This window comes from Aristolochia californica, unplaced genomic scaffold, assembly GCF_029961685.1.
Source record: "Aristolochia californica isolate CCGP_79_NKW_82.1479 unplaced genomic scaffold, dmAriCali1.0.hap1 SCAF_468, whole genome shotgun sequence".
NCBI classification, from domain to species: domain Eukaryota; kingdom Viridiplantae; phylum Streptophyta; class Magnoliopsida; order Piperales; family Aristolochiaceae; genus Aristolochia; species Aristolochia californica.
Genome location: NW_027182179.1, coordinates 1 through 20,669, shown reverse-complemented (window position 1 = coordinate 20,669; position 20,669 = coordinate 1). Strand labels below are relative to the sequence as shown.

Below are 20,669 nucleotides of genomic sequence, written 5' to 3'. Positions count from 1 at the left end.
CCTTCATGCGATCGCGCGAGATAGGGGAACCATTCATTATGTTATTATATCGCCAGGGTTATGATCCACCAACCTGCTAGCTCTTTTTATGAGGCATCAACAGGAGAATTTATCCTGGAAGCGGAAGAACTACTAAGACTACGCGAAACCCTCACAAGGGTTTATGTACAAAGAACGGGAAAACCCTTATGGGTTATATCCGAAGACATGGAAAGGGATGTTTTTATGTCAGCAACAGAAGCCCAAGCTCATGGCATTGTTGATCTTGTAGCGATCGAAAATAACGGGGGTTTCGCATAAAAATCCTAGATTCTATCTCGAACCATAATTAGAATGATCCGTAAGTTCATATTTTATGTTCTTACCCAGGTAAAAAATTAAGAAGTAATTCATCATGATCGGGTTAGGATCGATCTAAACCGGCTTTTGGATACGATGCAGCATGCCAACTATTAAACAACTTATTAGAAATACAAGACAGCCAATCCGCAATGTTACGAAATCCCCTGCTCTTCGAGGATGTCCTCAGCGTCGAGGAATATGTACTAGGGTGTATGTGCGACGCGTTCAGATCATGGGCTGGAACAAATGAGACAATTTTTCCAGTATCAATGACCAGTACCAACGAATAGGATGGAATGGAGACGAACTCAATTCACTATCTAAAAATAGTGATCTATCATATACCTATATTGTGTTATTGTGTATGGTATGGTATGGAATTTATGGTTTCCATTGGTGCAAATCCAATCACCTCAATTTGAGATGAAAAGCAATTCCCCATTGGTAGCAAGTGGTATCCATTAAGCGGGGAAATTGAATTTTAAAAACAGAATAATTCTGTTCCTACTCTTGCAAGAACGGACTAACAGGGTCAGCTACCTAGCCAACCTTCACAACTAAATGCCGTCACTGTATGGATAGATCTCGTTGTGAAAAGACCTATTACTGTATAATTCATGGGTAGAGCCAAAGAGTGTGAACTGTACAAGTTACCAAAACATTGATTAAATGAGTAAGGGGCTCCGGTGTATAGAGAGGACCTCACCGTTTAAGAAGTAACCATAGAAACGATGGAAACCACTATTTCTATTTTATTTCTATTTTATTTATTTATCCATTTACTACGTATTTATTACTATTTATTTGATACTTAATATCGGTCAAATTTTGTATTTTAATATCGGTCAAAAATATTTTTTATTTTATTTTGGGGCGAAATGCAAATGCCTGGAAGAAATAAAAAATCGTGGTTGGGAAGGTCATAGTAGCAAAAGCCATTGGAATTTTTATTTTATACATCGGAAGAATCCGTTTTGTTATTAATTAAACTAGAAGAGGGGAAAAGAATGACTGAAAGAAAAGAAATCAATTAGTTATTCATCAAAGTTTTATTTGATTCAATGACCAGAGTTAGACGAGGATATATAGCTCGGAGACGTCGATCAAAAATGCGTTTATTTGCATCAACCTTTCGAGGGGCTCATTCAAGACTTACTCGAACTATTATGCAACAGAAAATGAGAGCTTTGGTTTCTACTCATCGGGATAGAGGCCGGCAAAAGAGAGATTTTCGTCGTTTGTGGATCACTCGGATAAACGCGGTAACCCGCGAGGATAGGGTATCCCATAGTTATAGTAGATTTATACACGATCTGCGCAAGAGACAGTTGCTTCTTAACCGTAAAATACTTGCACAAATAGCTATATCAAATAAGAATTGTCTTTACATGATTTCTAATGAAATCCTCAAATAAGGAGATTTAAGGAATTCGACGGAATGATTTAAACGGAGTTCCCCGGAGAATGAACTCCGGGAAGATAGAATCGAAATTCATATGATAACAGTAGGAATGAATAAACACGCTTCAATAATAAAAAAAAGATTTCTCCCCCCCCCATTATTTTTTCTTTTTTTCTTATGACGCGACAATCTAATCTCTCGGCTTTTCCAACAAAACATCAATCGGAGTTTGAGTTCCAATTCGAGTTTTTATTCAATTCGGGTGGTGGGTCTACTTATTTCTGCTTCTAGGGCCGGTAGTTCTAGGGAACTACTCGGCTCTCTCAAATTGTTTCTCATTATTAAGAAAAGGTAATGAAGATAAAATGCGAGCTTGTTTTATAGCGATAGTAATTAATCTTTGTTGTTTCAAAGTCAATCTGTTCACTCTTCTAGATAATATTTTTCCTTGTTCACTAATAAATTGACTAATTAAGCTCATGTTTCTATAATCAATTCGATCCCCCGATCCAATTGGGGGCAAACGCCTACGAAAAGATCGCTTGGATTTACGAAAGGGTCGCTTGGATTTATCCATGGTTTATTTCTTATCTCTAAAATCCTAGTTTATTTCTTCATTCATTTCGGATCCGACCGAAAGAGGACTTGATTTGTTTATTTTATATTATTTTTATATTATAATAATATAATATATGTATATGTTTATTTTCATTTTTATAATTTAAAATATTTATTTTAATATTATATTAATTATATATTAATTATATTATTAATTAAATTAAATTATTTAATTCGATTTTTTTTATTTATTTATTATTTATATTTTTTAGCTTCTTCCTGTTACTTGGAAAAGGGGCACTGATGTTCTGCTCAATCTATTTCTTTATCTCCCCATGAATCGTATGCTTGTAACAATAAGGACAGAATTTTCTCAATTCCAATCGACTAGGTGTATTGTTTCGATTTTTTTGAGTAATATATCTGGAAATGCCCCTCGATTTTTTATCGAAACCCTTTCGGGCACAACTGGTACATTCCAAAATAACTCTTACCCTGGCTTCTTTACTCTTGGCCATGAACCTCCTTTGGATTTTGGATTCACTCAACTCTTCCATTTTCGATCCGAATCCAATAAGAAAGAAAGGAACAAAAAAATGGAAGTTGCTAACTTGAAATCCAATTATGAAAGATTTCGTTTCAATCAATAGAGTAATCATAAAATAAGTAATACGATTTTTTCTAACTATCAACTATTCTCTAATCCCAGTATTTCATTTAATATAATATATTGTATGGTCTCGAACCCCCTGGATCCATATTTCTAGTTCGGCTCTCCCCCTATTAATTCTATCCTGAACCCAAGTTTCGCTGGGATTCATTCAATCCACTTTTATTCTTTTTCTTTCCTTCCTATACTAAAACTAAAAAAATGAAAACGGGAGAAATTAGTCACAGTCATAGAGAGTTTATTCTATCTCTAATCTTTTTCTTCTTTATCCCTTCCCATGTCAATAACTAGAATTAAAAAAAGGGGAATACCAACGCATCGGGGAATAAACGATTGATCTCTATCAATAGACCCGCTAAAGACCCGAACCATAAAGTACTTAGCACAGGTGCCACGGAGAGATATGTCTTTAGATCTCGCATTGAAAATCCTCCTTCTTTATTGTAATACAATTATTACCAGATAGATGATATATAACTCTATTATAACTATAGTTATATAGTTAAAGATCACTTGTATTTGTACGTAGAACCCCTAAAAATGGATATGTAGAATGATCCGGTAGATGAATTGTTCCTAAATCGAAAAAGATGACCCCCTTCTTTTCTTCCTGAGCATTACCAATAAATATTCATTTACTTATACGTTAGGTTTCATCTGTATATAATTCTCTTATTATATGAGACCAAAAGAAGAAATGGCAAGATAAATTCTCTTGTATATAGATATAGGAAATAACGATGTGGAAAACAAGACAGGTATTCTCTACAATGACGAATGACGAATGACGCTGTATAATAATGGAAAGGGATGTAGCGCAGCTTGGTAGCGCGTTTGTTTTGGGTACAAAATGTCACGGGTTCAAATCCTGTCATCCCTACCGATTACTTCTCTTACGGGCAGTAATGATGGATCAATTTGGATCGACAAAAATTTGGGGCATAATCCTTCATTTTCATTATATAATACTTTATGCATGCATATTGGGGGTGGGGGTAAAAAAAAAAAGAGTCCTTCTCTTTACAGTCGTATCTCCTCCCATAAGAAAGCGCTCTTAGTTCAGCTCGGTAGAACGCGGGTCTCCAAAACCCGATGTCGTAGGTTCAAATCCTACAGAGCGTGATTCTGTTCCTGTAATTGGAATGTCGAATTACAATAAAATAAAATAACTTCATTAACTTGAACTGCAACCTGCATTTGACCTCCTGCAGATTTAGGAGGAGGTCAATCAAAAACAAAAAAAGAGATGTTACTCAATTAAAGGTCCAACTGATCGCCCGCGTCTGTATTGTAAATACGCAGTTACGAATAATCCGGCCAAAGTAATAGGAATTAGACCTAACACCGATTCCAAATAGAAAAACTTCAATCATTTCAAGTTGTTTGAAAGGGGAGAAAAATAGAGGTAATATCTATTAATAAATATTAATCCGAATCGCTCATGAATCTCAATAAACAAGAATTGTCAATCGGCTTCGAAAGGGACTATAGAATACCTGGAATTTCACAGAAATATTCATTTTTTTTGTTCATTCAACTAATTTCAAATAAGTCGTACCTTGCTCAAACCAATCAATAGAGCTGAGGTTATAGTTAAAGCAGCCAGTAGAAAACCGAAATAACTAGTTATAGTAGGCATGAAAGAGCTAAATGAGATACGTTCTTTTTTTTTTTTTTACATATGTTTATAAAGCACTTACCTAAGTTTCTATTTTTGTGAGATATGATGATAAAAAACTACCAATTGACAGAATCGGTTCCAATTGAAAGTTCTTGATTCATAAGCATTCTAGACGGCACTAACAAAGATGGAGTAGCAGAGGTAGAAAAAAAGATTAATTCACCCTCATTAATTCACCCTCTGTGACATCTACCAATCCCGTGATTTCGAATCAACGGATTCCGCGAGCAACTGATGAGTCAAGTATAAACAAGTATAAAGTCAAAATAGCAATTAGAACAGTCCCGTGTCACTTTATTAAAAAAAAAAATTCTTTTTGAGTCACTATGAAAAAAAAAGAATTGAATTTGAAAAAAAAAAAATTCCATTTTGATCATTTCTTTTCTTTTTCTAAAACCATGAACGGGGAGTTTCTAGATTTTGTACCTAATTGAATTGTGGGAATATGAGAATCTCTTTCATAAATAATTCTAACCCGTCGACTCACATCCTATACTACATACAGAGATAATTTTCTATTGAATGACACGCGGTTCACCATAGCATAGACAAGTAATAAGAAAAGAAGAGAGGAATTATGTACCACTTCTTTTCGATACTGATTGATACAAACAAAGAGCGTTGCTGTGTCAGCAGAAGGATAGTTATACTGATTTGGTCTACTCTAAATACGCCTTCGGTACAATATTGACGATCTTACAAAGATTAAATATCAGTAGTTTTCCATTTACTGATCCCATCTTTTGCGGAATCGATCCCCCTTTGACTGTACAAGAATATGTGGAGCTCAGCATGTCTGGAAGCACGGGAGAACGTTCTTTTGCTGATATTATCACCAGTATTAGATACTGGGTCATTCATAGTATTACTATACCTTCCCTATTCATTGCGGGTTGGTTATTCGTCAGCACTGGTTTAGCTTACGATGTCTTTGGAAGTCCTCGGCCAAACGAGTATTTCACAGAGAGCCGACAAGGGATTCCATTAATAACTGGCCGTTTTGATCCTTTGGAACAACTCGATGAATTTAGTAGATCCTTTTAGGAGGCCTCAATGACCATAGATCGAACCTATCCCATTTTTACAGTGCGATGGTTGGCTGTTCACGGACTAGCTGTACCTACCGTTTCTTTTTTGGGGTCAATATCAGCAATGCAGTTCATCCAACGATAAACCTAATCCGAATTATAGAGCTATGACACAATCAAACCCGAATGAACAAAATGTTGAATTGAATCGTACCAGTCTCTACTGGGGGTTATTACTCATTTTTGTACTTGCTGTTTTATTTTCCAATTATTTCTTCAATTGAGAGAAAGAAGTATAGTAAGAGTAAGTAGGAATTCTTTTATCCGATTCGGAAGGATATCATCCTCATAATTATCCATGACTGTTTATGTCTATAGCATGACCACTTGATGAAATGCGGAGGAAAGTGGGGTAAATGGCCGATACTACTGGAAGGATTCCTCTTTGGTTGATAGGTACTGTAACTGGTATTCCTGTGATTGGTTTAATAGGTATTTTCTTTTATGGTTCATATTCTGGATTGGGCTCGTCACTATAGTAATCGGATGAACCAGATTGTAGACATGAAAAAGTAAGAACTCAACAGGACCTTGCTCCTCGAATCAGACAAACAAAGAGGAGCAAGGTCCTGTTGAGTTCTTACTTTTTCATGTCTACAATCTGGTTCATCCGATTACTATAGTGACGAGCCCAATCCAGAATATGAACCATAAAAGAAAATACCTATTAAACCAATCACAGGAATACCAGTTACAGTACCTATCAACCAAAGAGGAATCCTTCCAGTAGTATCGGCCATTTACCCCACTTTCCTCCGCATTTCATCAAGTGGTCATGCTATAGACATAAACAGTCATGGATAATTATGAGGATGATATCCTTCCGAATCGGATAAAAGAATTCCTACTTACTCTTACTATACTTCTTTCTCTCAATTGAAGAAATAATTGGAAAATAAAACAGCAAGTACAAAAATGAGTAATAACCCCCAGTAGAGACTGGTACGATTCAATTCAACATTTTGTTCATTCGGGTTTGATTGTGTCATAGCTCTATAATTCGGATTAGGTTTATCGTTGGATGAACTGCATTGCTGATATTGACCCCAAAAAAGAAACGGTAGGTACAGCTAGTCCGTGAACAGCCAACCATCGCACTGTAAAAATGGGATAGGTTCGATCTATGGTCATTGAGGCCTCCTAAAAGGATCTACTAAATTCATCGAGTTGTTCCAAAGGATCAAAACGGCCAGTTATTAATGGAATCCCTTGTCGGCTCTCTGTGAAATACTCGTTTGGCCGAGGACTTCCAAAGACATCGTAAGCTAAACCAGTGCTGACGAATAACCAACCCGCAATGAATAGGGAAGGTATAGTAATACTATGAATGACCCAGTATCTAATACTGGTGATAATATCAGCAAAAGAACGTTCTCCCGTGCTTCCAGACATGCTGAGCTCCACATATTCTTGTACAGTCAAAGGGGGATCGATTCCGCAAAAGATGGGATCAGTAAATGGAAAACTACTGATATTTAATCTTTGTAAGATCGTCAATATTGTACCGAAGGCGTATTTAGAGTAGACCAAATCAGTATAACTATCCTTCTGCTGACACAGCAACGCTCTTTGTTTGTATCAATCAGTATCGAAAAGAAGTGGTACATAATTCCTCTCTTCTTTTCTTATTACTTGTCTATGCTATGGTGAACCGCGTGTCATTCAATAGAAAATTATCTCTGTATGTAGTATAGGATGTGAGTCGACGGGTTAGAATTATTTATGAAAGAGATTCTCATATTCCCACAATTCAATTAGGTACAAAATCTAGAAACTCCCCGTTCATGGTTTTAGAAAAAGAAAAGAAATGATCAAAATGGAATTTTTTTTTTTCAAATTCAATTCTTTTTTTTCATAGTGACTCAAAAAGAATTTTTTTTTTTAATAAAGTGACACGGGACTGTTCTAATTGCTATTTTGACTTTATACTTGTTTATACTTGACTCATCAGTTGCTCGCGGAATCCGTTGATTCGAAATCACGGGATTGGTAGATGTCACAGAGGGTGAATTAATGAGGGTGAATTAATCTTTTTTTCTACCTCTGCTACTCCATCTTTGTTAGTGCCGTCTAGAATGCTTATGAATCAAGAACTTTCAATTGGAACCGATTCTGTCAATTGGTAGTTTTTTATCATCATATCTCACAAAAATAGAAACTTAGGTAAGTGCTTTATAAACATATGTAAAAAAAAAAAAAAGAACGTATCTCATTTAGCTCTTTCATGCCTACTATAACTAGTTATTTCGGTTTTCTACTGGCTGCTTTAACTATAACCTCAGCTCTATTGATTGGTTTGAGCAAGGTACGACTTATTTGAAATTAGTTGAATGAACAAAAAAAATGAATATTTCTGTGAAATTCCAGGTATTCTATAGTCCCTTTCGAAGCCGATTGACAATTCTTGTTTATTGAGATTCATGAGCGATTCGGATTAATATTTATTAATAGATATTACCTCTATTTTTCTCCCCTTTCAAACAACTTGAAATGATTGAAGTTTTTCTATTTGGAATCGTGTTAGGTCTAATTCCTATTACTTTGGCCGGATTATTCGTAACTGCGTATTTACAATACAGACGCGGCGATCAGTTGGACCTTTAATTGAGTAACATCTCTTTTTTTGTTTTTGATTGACCTCCTCCTAAATCTGCAGGAGGTCAAATGCAGGTTGCAGTTCAAGTTAATGAAGTTATTTTATTTTATTGTAATTCGACATTCCAATTACAGGAACAGAATCACGCTCTGTAGGATTTGAACCTACGACATCGGGTTTTGGAGACCCGCGTTCTACCGAGCTGAACTAAGAGCGCTTTCTTATGGGAGGAGATACGACTGTAAAGAGAAGGACTCTTTTTTTTTTTACCCCCACCCCCAATATGCATGCATAAAGTATTATATAATGAAAATGAAGGATTATGCCCCAAATTTTTGTCGATCCAAATTGATCCATCATTACTGCCCGTAAGAGAAGTAATCGGTAGGGATGACAGGATTTGAACCCGTGACATTTTGTACCCAAAACAAACGCGCTACCAAGCTGCGCTACATCCCTTTCCATTATTATACAGCGTCATTCGTCATTCGTCATTGTAGAGAATACCTGTCTTGTTTTCCACATCGTTATTTCCTATATCTATATACAAGAGAATTTATCTTGCCATTTCTTCTTTTTGGTCTCATATAATAAGAGAATTATATACAGATGAAACCTAACGTATAAGTAAATGAATATTTATTGGTAATGCTCAGGAAGAAAAGAAGGGGGTCATCTTTTTCGATTTTAGGAACAATTCATCTACCGGATCATTCTACATATCCATTTTTAGGGGTTCTACGTACAAATACAAGTGATCTTTAACTATATAACTATAGTTATAATAGAGTTATATATCATCTATCTGGTAATAATTGTATTACAATAAAGAAGGAGGATTTTCAATGCGAGATCTAAAGACATATCTCTCCGTGGCACCTGTGCTAAGTACTTTATGGTTCGGGTCTTTAGCGGGTCTATTGATAGAGATCAATCGTTTATTCCCCGATGCGTTGGTATTCCCCTTTTTTTAATTCTAGTTATTGACATGGGAAGGGATAAAGAAGAAAAAGATTAGAGATAGAATAAACTCTCTATGACTGTGACTAATTTCTCCCGTTTTCATTTTTTTAGTTTTAGTATAGGAAGGAAAGAAAAAGAATAAAAGTGGATTGAATGAATCCCAGCGAAACTTGGGTTCAGGATAGAATTAATAGGGGGAGAGCCGAACTAGAAATATGGATCCAGGGGGTTCGAGACCATACAATATATTATATTAAATGAAATACTGGGATTAGAGAATAGTTGATAGTTAGAAAAAATCGTATTACTTATTTTATGATTACTCTATTGATTGAAACGAAATCTTTCATAATTGGATTTCAAGTTAGCAACTTCCATTTTTTTGTTCCTTTCTTCTTATTGGATTCGGATCGAAAATGGAAGAGTTGAGTGAATCCAAAATCCAAAGGAGGTTCATGGCCAAGAGTAAAGAAGCCAGGGTAAGAGTTATTTTGGAATGTACCAGTTGTGCCCGAAAGGGTTTCGATAAAAAATCGAGGGGCATTTCCAGATATATTACTCAAAAAAATCGAAACAATACACCTAGTCGATTGGAATTGAGAAAATTCTGTCCTTATTGTTACAAGCATACGATTCATGGGGAGATAAAGAAATAGATTGAGCAGAACATCAGTGCCCCTTTTCCAAGTAACAGGAAGAAGCTAAAAAATATAAATAATAAATAAATAAAAAAAATCGAATTAAATAATTTAATTTAATTAATAATATAATTAATATATAATTAATATAATATTAAAATAAATATTTTAAATTATAAAAATGAAAATAAACATATACATATATTATATTATTATAATATAAAAATAATATAAAATAAACAAATCAAGTCCTCTTTCGGTCGGATCCGAAATGAATGAAGAAATAAACTAGGATTTTAGAGATAAGAAATAAACCATGGATAAATCCAAGCGACCCTTTCGTAAATCCAAGCGATCTTTTCGTAGGCGTTTGCCCCCAATTGGATCGGGGGATCGAATTGATTATAGAAACATGAGCTTAATTAGTCAATTTATTAGTGAACAAGGAAAAATATTATCTAGAAGAGTGAACAGATTGACTTTGAAACAACAAAGATTAATTACTATCGCTATAAAACAAGCTCGCATTTTATCTTCATTACCTTTTCTTAATAATGAGAAACAATTTGAGAGAGCCGAGTAGTTCCCTAGAACTACCGGCCCTAGAAGCAGAAATAAGTAGACCCACCACCCGAATTGAATAAAAACTCGAATTGGAACTCAAACTCCGATTGATGTTTTGTTGGAAAAGCCGAGAGATTAGATTGTCGCGTCATAAGAAAAAAAGAAAAAATAATGGGGGGGGGAGAAATCTTTTTTTTATTATTGAAGCGTGTTTATTCATTCCTACTGTTATCATATGAATTTCGATTCTATCTTCCCGGAGTTCATTCTCCGGGGAACTCCGTTTAAATCATTCCGTCGAATTCCTTAAATCTCCTTATTTGAGGATTTCATTAGAAATCATGTAAAGACAATTCTTATTTGATATAGCTATTTGTGCAAGTATTTTACGGTTAAGAAGCAACTGTCTCTTGCGCAGATCGTGTATAAATCTACTATAACTATGGGATACCCTATCCTCGCGGGTTACCGCGTTTATCCGAGTGATCCACAAACGACGAAAATCTCTCTTTTGCCGGCCTCTATCCCGATGAGTAGAAACCAAAGCTCTCATTTTCTGTTGCATAATAGTTCGAGTAAGTCTTGAATGAGCCCCTCGAAAGGTTGATGCAAATAAACGCATTTTTGATCGACGTCTCCGAGCTATATATCCTCGTCTAACTCTGGTCATTGAATCAAATAAAACTTTGATGAATAACTAATTGATTTCTTTTCTTTCAGTCATTCTTTTCCCCTCTTCTAGTTTAATTAATAACAAAACGGATTCTTCCGATGTATAAAATAAAAATTCCAATGGCTTTTGCTACTATGACCTTCCCAACCACGATTTTTTATTTCTTCCAGGCATTTGCATTTCGCCCCAAAATAAAATAAAAAATATTTTTGACCGATATTAAAATACAAAATTTGACCGATATTAAGTATCAAATAAATAGTAATAAATACGTAGTAAATGGATAAATAAATAAAATAGAAATAAAATAGAAATAGTGGTTTCCATCGTTTCTATGGTTACTTCTTAAACGGTGAGGTCCTCTCTATACACCGGAGCCCCTTACTCATTTAATCAATGTTTTGGTAACTTGTACAGTTCACACTCTTTGGCTCTACCCATGAATTATACAGTAATAGGTCTTTTCACAACGAGATCTATCCATACAGTGACGGCATTTAGTTGTGAAGGTTGGCTAGGTAGCTGACCCTGTTAGTCCGTTCTTGCAAGAGTAGGAACAGAATTATTCTGTTTTTAAAATTCAATTTCCCCGCTTAATGGATACCACTTGCTACCAATGGGGAATTGCTTTTCATCTCAAATTGAGGTGATTGGATTTGCACCAATGGAAACCATAAATTCCATACCATACCATACACAATAACACAATATAGGTATATGATAGATCACTATTTTTAGATAGTGAATTGAGTTCGTCTCCATTCCATCCTATTCGTTGGTACTGGTCATTGATACTGGAAAAATTGTCTCATTTGTTCCAGCCCATGATCTGAACGCGTCGCACATACACCCTAGTACATATTCCTCGACGCTGAGGACATCCTCGAAGAGCAGGGGATTTCGTAACATTGCGGATTGGCTGTCTTGTATTTCTAATAAGTTGTTTAATAGTTGGCATGCTGCATCGTATCCAAAAGCCGGTTTAGATCGATCCTAACCCGATCATGATGAATTACTTCTTAATTTTTTACCTGGGTAAGAACATAAAATATGAACTTACGGATCATTCTAATTATGGTTCGAGATAGAATCTAGGATTTTTATGCGAAACCCCCGTTATTTTCGATCGCTACAAGATCAACAATGCCATGAGCTTGGGCTTCTGTTGCTGACATAAAAACATCCCTTTCCATGTCTTCGGATATAACCCATAAGGGTTTTCCCGTTCTTTGTACATAAACCCTTGTGAGGGTTTCGCGTAGTCTTAGTAGTTCTTCCGCTTCCAGGATAAATTCTCCTGTTGATGCCTCATAAAAAGAGCTAGCAGGTTGGTGGATCATAACCCTGGCGATATAATAACATAATGAATGGTTCCCCTATCTCGCGCGATCGCATGAAGGGGTAGGATAAAGAATAACAAGCAAGAGGAAAAAGATAGAATTGAACAACCGTACAGGCATATTTTTTTGTGCATTGCATACGGCTCCTAAATGGAATTTCCTTTTCCCTTCCATTGAAGAAAGAGACAAATAAGATCCATCAGATCCAGATCGTTGAATGCTCCATTTACCATCCTTCCTTTCGGAGGAGCCAAAAATACTATGATGGTTCCGTTGCTTTATATATTTTTTTTTATCTCGTCTGTGATTCTGCAATCCCAAAGTATCTTTCTGATCGGATCAAATAAGTTAAATTTTTTTTTCTTTCGTACTCTTTCATAACCTAAATATCGGAAAGAGACTTCTGGTGTAGAAGCAAAAAAGGATTTGTTTGTGACGCTGAAACAGACCTCCGATACAGAAGATGAAATCGGGAAATAACCTTTGTTTCATACTACTATCTCGATACGGAATCTCATGTTATGGAAAAAAAATGAAATAATGGTTTGTTAATATCGAGCTCGAGGTGCCATGCTATTATTACTTATTATTTATATTCCGTATAGCGAAGGCATAGTCTTATGTTTTCTCTCAAATAAAAAAAAAACTCATTGGCGCCAAGCGTGAGGGAATGCTAGACGTTTGGTAATTTCTCCTCCGACCAGGATAAAAGATCCCATTGAAGCGGCTAATCCCATGCATATTGTATGTACATCTGGTGACACAAATTGCATAGTGTCATAAATAGCTATTCCGGGGATTACCCACCCGCCGGGAGAGTTTATAAACAAATAAAGATCCCTGGTCGCATCCTCTATACTGAGATATATCATGAGACCTACAATTTGATTTGAGATCTCGCTATCAATCTCTTGCCCTAAAAAAAGTAATCTTTCTCGATGAAGTCGGTTGATTAGGACAAAATTTCCTTCGGAACCGCACACGCGCCTTTAGATGCATACGGTTCAAAAAATGGCGAAACAAAAAAAAAAAAAAGAATCAATGTGTCGATTCCAGCCCTCTTTGTTTTTGTTTTTTCGTAAAAAAAAAGTTTTTTCCTAACTAAACGAAGAGGCTTTTTCTTCCATTTTTAAGAAACATGAGTTTTGAATCGCTTCCCTTTAACCTATAAGAATTTTAACCTATAATAAAAAAAAAAAAGAATTCATTGAACTTATCGAACTAACCTCTCATTGATGTATTGGTTTCATCGAGATTCGAATCGCGATGTTATTTTCTTGTTCCTAAACGGGCCTCCTCAATTCTTTTAGGTTTATGCTCTACTCCGGGTAAAAATCTGCCCGAATTCTATTTGCACATATAGTACAAATAATCCCAGTACCACTTCTTTTTGCTTTTGCTACGACTTGTTTTTTTTTTTTTTCAATTCGGCCGGTTTCATGCCTTCCACCAATACCAGATATTTGATGTATTCATCATATTACTTTATTGATTGGCAGTTTAAGATCACTTATATTATACATTATGTTATGGTATAATATAAATATAATAAGAATCCGTTATGATACAAGCGGTAATTATCCGTAGATTCCCAATTTGGTATTTCCTGAACGGAGCCTGGATACTTCTTATTGGTCCAACCTAACCATAAATTATTCTAGTTGATAATACGGATTAATTGATATAATTTTGATCCCCAAACCAACAAAAAAATTGATCTAATTGCGCTTCACGCTCCGAATTCGAATTCTAATTATTATTAACGATTCAATCAATCTTTCTTGGGCAAAACAGGGGGTATCTCGATCGGGGGAGAGAACGGGGAAATCCCATATGACCCAATATGTCTGACAAGTCGCACTATACGTCAACCCAAACTGCATCTTCCTCTCCAGGATTCCGAAAAGGCACTTTTGGAACACCAATGGGCATTAAGTTAAAAAAAAGCACTAAGTACTATATTTTACTTTGATGTGGAAACGTAACAATGGCTTTCTCACCTTCCTAATATTTTCGTTTATTTTTAAAAACGTTTATTGGATTTTATCCATAGATTGGAGGGTTCATGGAGTAAGACAGAATGAATAACGGAAAAAAAAATTATTACGAATGGGTCATTCGAATGATGAACAAGTCTCTATGCATTTGCTCAAAAAAAAATGGGACCAGCCCCCCCCCATTGCGTATTGGTACTTATCGGGTATAGAATAGATTTGTTTCTCTTTGTTCCTACGAACAGAATTGAATTGTTCAATTATTTCCAATGGAAGGGAATAAATATTAACCCTTGCCTCGAGATAATCCACTGAAAGGCGGAGGGCCATAGCATAGTCTTTTCCAATGCGATAAAGTCACATAGTGTCCATTTATCTTTGATAAAAAAGGGGTATTTCCATGGGTTTGCCTTGGTATCGTGTTCATACCGTCGTATTGAATGATCCCGGTCGCTTACTTTCTGTCCATATAATGCATACAGCTCTAGTTGCTGGTTGGGCCGGCTCGATGGCCCTATATGAATTAGCGGTTTTTGATCCCTCTGACCCCGTTCTTGATCCAATGTGGAGACAGGGTATGTTCGTTATACCCTTCATGACTCGTTTAGGAATAACCAATTCATGGGGTGGTTGGAGTATCACAGGAGGAACTGTAGCGAATCCGGGTATTTGGAGTTACGAAGGTGTGGCCGGGGCACATATTGTGTTTTCCGGCTTGTGCTTCTTAGCAGCCATCTGGCATTGGGTGTATTGGGACCTAGAAATCTTCTGTGATGAACGTACGGGAAAACCCTCCTTGGATTTGCCCAAGATCTTTGGAATTCATTTATTTCTCTCAGGGTTGGCTTGCTTTGGTTTTGGTGCATTTCATGTAACAGGCTTGTATGGTCCTGGAATATGGGTGTCCGACCCCTATGGCCTAACCGGAAAAGTACAACCTGTAAATCCAGCGTGGGGGGCAGAAGGTTTTGATCCTTTTGTTCCGGGGGGAATAGCCTCCCATCATATTGCAGCGGGGACATTGGGCATATTAGCGGGCCTATTCCATCTTAGTGTCCGCCCGCCCCAACGACTATACAAAGGATTACGTATGGGTAATATTGAAACTGTCCTTTCCAGTAGTATCGCTGCTGTCTTTTTTGCAGCTTTTGTAGTTGCTGGAACTATGTGGTATGGTTCAGCAACTACCCCTGTCGAATTATTTGGGCCCACCCGTTATCAATGGGATCAGGGGTACTTCCAACAAGAAATATATCGAAGAGTTGGCACCGGACTAGCCGAAAATCTGAGTTTATCAGAAGCTTGGTCTAAAGTTCCCGAAAAATTAGCTTTTTATGATTACATCGGTAATAATCCGGCGAAAGGGGGATTATTCCGAGCAGGCTCAATGGACAACGGGGATGGAATAGCTGTTGGGTGGTTAGGGCACCCCGTCTTTAGAGATAAAGAGGGGCATGAGCTTTTTGTACGCCGTATGCCTACTTTTTTTGAAACATTTCCAGTCGTTTTGGTAGACGGAGACGGAATTGTGCGAGCCGATGTTCCTTTTAGAAGGGCAGAATCAAAATATAGTGTCGAACAAGTAGGCGTAACTGTTGAGTTCTATGGTGGCGAACTCAATGGAATCAGCTATAGTGATCCCGCTACTGTGAAAAAATATGCTAGACGTGCGCAATTGGGGGAAATTTTTGAATTAGATCGTGCTACTTTGAAATCTGATGGCGTTTTTCGTAGCAGTCCAAGGGGTTGGTTCACTTTTGGACATGCTTCGTTTGCTTTGCTCTTCTTTTTCGGACACATTTGGCACGGTGCTAGAACCTTGTTCAGAGATGTTTTTGCTGGGATTGACCCAGATTTGGATGCTCAAGTCGAATTTGGGGCATTCCAAAAACTTGGGGATCCAACTACAAGGAGACAAGTAGTTTGATACAACGTTGTTCTGGTCTGGCATCATTCGCCTCTATTTTTTTTTTTTTAGCATAGGTATAGGCGGGGTACCGGAGAAATTTGTATTTTCATTATTGCTTTTCTTTAAATATTACCCTTTCCTTGTCTGGGAAATGATCCCAAATGCACAGGTGTGGAAGCTATAATTGTAAACCACGATCGAATCTATGGAAGCATTGGTTTATACATTCCTGTTAATTTCGACTCTAGGGATAATTTTTTTCGCTATCTTTTTTCGAGACCCGCCTAGGATTTCGACTAAAAAGATGAAATGATTTTTCATTATCTCAATTGAAGTAATGAGCCTCCCAACTAATAGGGGAGGTTCATCATTTCAACTAGTCTCCGTGTTCCTCGAACGGATCTCTTAGTTGTTGAGAGGGCTGCCCAAAAGCGGTATATAAGGCATACCCAGTAAAGCTTACAAGTGAACCGGATATAGAGATGGCGACTAAGGTTGCTGTTTCCATTATTAGAAAATTTCAAGACCACGATATGGTGGATCCACGTTACGACAAGATCGTTTATTTACAACGGAATAGTATACAAAGTCAACAGATCTCAACCAATGCAATAGGATTTATGGTTACACAAACCGTTGAGGACAGTTCTAGATCTGGGCCAAGAAGAACTCTTACAGGGGATTTATTGAAACCATTGAATTCGGAATATGGTAAAGTAGCTCCTGGATGGGGAACTACCCCCTTAATGGGTGTCGCAATGGCTCTATTTGCGATATTCCTATCTATTATTTTGGAGATTTATAATTCTTCCGTTTTACTGGATGGAATTTCAATGAGTTAGGCCCACAAGAACAACGAAGTCCTAGCTTTTGAATCAAAAATGAATCACTTAGGACTCGGATTTCTGGACCATTCTGGTAGTTCGACCGCGGAATTTCGTTGTTTCGGTAGTTCCGGAATATGAGTGTGTGACTTGTTATAATTGATCCTATTGATAGTGCAGAAATGGGTCTGTCATCTCATCTCAATGGAGATGGTTCTGCCCCGTCGGATATTTATTCGAGTATCTGGAGCACGGAATACATGGAATAGCTCAAGAGAAATATTTGAACTATGATTCATACCTACTATTCAGACCTCGCGACCGGACTCCTACTCCAAAAATTTTCAAAGAGGTATTTCAGAAATCGAACGATTTTTTCTCTTTCCGAATCGTGTTTATTTTGACTTTGACCGAGGGACAAATCTTTCTCTGGATTTTTAGTCATAACATTCATTCATTAAGTAAGTGATGATCAAATGGTTCTTACTCAGAGAACCTTTGGGCTTAGCTTTAGGGCGAATCATCGTGGTTCTAGTATGAATCTGAGGTTTCAATCAAATCATAGGGTCTCAACAAGAGAATTCCTATCAATAGTAAAAAAAATGACGCACAAACAACAAATCAAATAAAAAAAAAGGGGGAAGAGAAAATTCAAGAGGCCTGTAACGATCAATATAAAGACGGATGAGCCCACTTGAGATTTTAGCATTATCATCAAAAAGGGGGGATTTCGGATTTTGGTTCCTTCATACCCTCAGAGATGTTTGAACCAAGTTATTAATAAGTTTCAAACTTTCTATTACATATCTGTTTTAACCAGTATTTTGGTGTTTCCGCTTGAGCCGTACGAGATGAAATTTTCATATACGGTTCTTAGGGGGGTCCGTCGGTTTACCTATCTCAATAAAGTATATGATTGGTTCGAGGAACGTCTCGAGATTCAGGCGATTGCCGATGATATAACTAGTAAATATGTTCCTCCTCATGTCAACATATTTTATTGTCTAGGGGGGATCACACTTACTTGTTTTTTAGTACAAGTGGCTACGGGTTTTGCTATGACTTTTTACTATCGTCCGACCGTTACGGAGGCTTTTGCCTCTGTTCAATACATAATGACTGAAGCCAACTTTGGTTGGTTAATCCGATCAGTGCATCGATGGTCAGCAAGTATGATGGTTCTAATGATGATCCTGCACGTATTTCGTGTCTATCTCACAGGTGGATTTAAAAAACCTCGCGAATTAACTTGGGTTACGGGTGTGGTTTTGGCTGTATTGACTGCATCTTTTGGTGTAACTGGTTATTCCTTACCTTGGGACCAAATTGGTTATTGGGCAGTCAAAATCGTGACAGGCGTACCTGAAGCGATTCCTGTAATAGGTTCGCCTTTGGTAGAGCTATTACGTGGAAGTGCTAGTGTGGGTCAATCCACTTTGACCCGTTTTTATAGTTTACACACTTTTGTATTACCTCTTCTTACTACCGTATTTATGTTAATGCACTTCCCAATGATACGTAAGCAAGGTATTTCAGGTCCTTTATAGAGAAGACATACTATAGATATTTGTAATTGATCATATATCATTTCGTTTCGGCGAGGAACTATAGTATTTCATTGCTACAAATATGGATTATTGAAAAAAAAAATAAGACATTTTAGTTGGAAATTTTCCCTCAACTAACCCAAAAGTATTCTTTAATTTGATACGAGTAGTTGAAGTGGATTCCCCGAAGAGAGATGGATTATGGGAGTGTGTGACTTGAACTATCGATTTGGCCGTGCGGATATATGATTTTATCTGCCACATTGGAATTCACAACCAAATGTGTCTCTATTCCAACCAACGTGTAAGCCCCCTTACACAGGATAGGCTGGTTCGTTTGAGGAGAATCTTTTCTATGATCAGACCCTAATCATGTTGCGCATGAACAGGCTCCGTAAGATCCGGTAGAATAAGTAATGTGAAATAAACCAGATTACGTTCTATCTATTTACTTATAGTATGGAAACGCATTCATTTCCTGTGCATCGATCCCGATCTATGATACTATCGGAGTGAAACAAGGGATCTAAGGAAGAGCAAGGCTAGACTTTATTAGTAACAAGTAAATCCTTTGTATGTAACGTTAAGAAGGCTCTATATATCGTGGGGATAAACACAAATCACAAGGCATGAGACCATCCAAAAAGCACTTGATCATGATCAAATTTGCAAGCCCACTTGGGTATTGAGCATTTACCTGTAAGAACTGAATTCCTTGCAATGGCTAGTTGCAACTCGGAAAAATGGAATCCGATAAATCTTTTTTTATGTAGAGTCATATATGTGTGGATCACATATCGATTTTTTATGGATCCAGTTTTTCCTTTGACTCTTGCTCGAGCCGGATGATGAAAAATTATCATGTCCGGTTCCCTCGGGGGATGGATCCATAAAAATTCACCTATCCCAATAACAAAGAAACCTGATTTAAATGATCCTGTATTAAGAGCTAAATTGGCTAAAGGGATGGGCCATAATTATTATGGCGAACCCGCATGGCCTAACGATCTTTTATATATTTTTCCAGTAGTTATTCTAGGTACTATTGCATGTACCGTAGGTCTAGCGGTTCTAGAACCGTCAATGATTGGTGAACCCGCGGATCCATTTGCAACTCCCTTGGAAATATTACCCGAATGGTATTTCTTTCCCGTATTTCAAATACTCCGTACAGTACCCAATAAGCTGTTGGGTGTTCTTTTAATGGTTTCAGTACCGGTGGGATTATTGACAGTACCTTTTTTGGAGAATGTTAATAAATTCCAAAACCCATTTCGTCGTCCAGTAGCTACAACCGTTTTTTTGATCGGCACCGCAGTAGCTCTTTGGTTAGGTATTGGAGCAACATTACCTATTGATAAATCTCTAACTTTAGGTCTTTTTTAAATAAATGGATTTAACCGTGAAATAAAATAAAAAAAAATACCATAACGTATGTATCTAGGGAATAGTCGTTTCAGAGCGAATCTCCCCTAGATACATCTCTTAAATTTCATTATGGATACATTCCAAATATACGGATCGTGCTAAAGATTCAAAACCATTTTTTTTTAGTAAAAATGAACTAATTCCAATGGATTTAAAACTTTTTCTTAGGTAAATAAATTTCGAAATGTTTCTGTAAAATGTCCCATATTTTTTTTACATCTTCTATGCGAAAATGCTCAATTCTCATAAGATCTTCTTGACTATTACTCAAAAGGTCCAATAATGTATGTATATTGGACCTTTTAAGACAATTATAAGTCCTGGGAGGCAATTCTAATTGGTCAATAAAAATACATTTCAATGCATTTCCCTTTTTGTTTTTCCTTATATTAGCCAACCCATCATCAAAGGGAAAAAGGGGTAAAGTCACCCTGTTTTGATTGTCCTCTAAA

General features: G+C 36.8%; 4 non-coding genes across 4 annotated transcripts; 2 read left to right on the top strand and 2 right to left on the bottom strand.

Annotated features, from left to right (window-relative positions):
• The first annotated feature begins 3,778 nt into the window (after positions 1 to 3,778).
• TRNAP-UGG (transfer RNA proline (anticodon UGG)) lies at positions 3,779 to 3,852 on the top strand. Its single transcript has one exon. It is a non-coding gene; the product is annotated as a tRNA-Pro (tRNA).
• A 168-nt stretch (positions 3,853 to 4,020) lies between these two features.
• TRNAW-CCA (transfer RNA tryptophan (anticodon CCA)) lies at positions 4,021 to 4,094 on the top strand. The gene has a single exon. It is a non-coding gene; the product is annotated as a tRNA-Trp (tRNA).
• Positions 4,095 to 8,480: 4,386 nt separating this feature from the next.
• TRNAW-CCA (transfer RNA tryptophan (anticodon CCA)) lies at positions 8,481 to 8,554 on the bottom strand. Its single transcript has one exon. It is a non-coding gene; the product is annotated as a tRNA-Trp (tRNA).
• Positions 8,555 to 8,722: 168 nt separating this feature from the next.
• On the bottom strand, positions 8,723 to 8,796 carry TRNAP-UGG (transfer RNA proline (anticodon UGG)). Its single transcript has one exon. It is a non-coding gene; the product is annotated as a tRNA-Pro (tRNA).
• Between the last annotated feature and the right edge of the window lie 11,873 nt (positions 8,797 to 20,669).